The sequence below is a fragment of the Myotis davidii genome, unplaced genomic scaffold (assembly GCF_000327345.1).
Source record: "Myotis davidii unplaced genomic scaffold, ASM32734v1 scaffold1572, whole genome shotgun sequence".
Classification (NCBI taxonomy): domain Eukaryota; kingdom Metazoa; phylum Chordata; class Mammalia; order Chiroptera; family Vespertilionidae; genus Myotis; species Myotis davidii.
Genome location: NW_006285041.1, coordinates 49,404 through 49,870, shown reverse-complemented (window position 1 = coordinate 49,870; position 467 = coordinate 49,404).

The window sequence follows — 467 nt, the reverse complement described above, 5'->3', positions numbered from 1 at the left end:
GAAGAGGCTAAATTAGCACCTCAATAGAGATCCAAGAGCCAGTGTGCCCAGTGGTCAGAGTGGGACCATCCAGATTACAACTCCTCAGATCCATAAGGGACACACTCAGGGGGCAGACTCAGTGAGCACCAAAGCCCCACTGAAGCAAGTCTTGCCCCATAAGGGTGTCTCCAGCACAGAAGTTCTTCCACCGCAGACACAGCGAATTCTCACAGCCAATTGGCATTGAGGTCAATTCTTCCTAGTGATACCAACAACAATCAAGGCTTAACTACAACAAGACTGTGCACAAAGCCCACAAAGGGCTGCACCAAGAGTGTCCATCTCAGGTAATTGGGGAGGCTGAGCTATAGGACACCTAGCTCACAAAGCCGGTCTATCAACACAGGGAAGCAGCCAAAATGAGGAGACAAAAAAACAGGTCACAAATGACAGAAATGGAGGAAAGCAAACGACTGGATATAGAG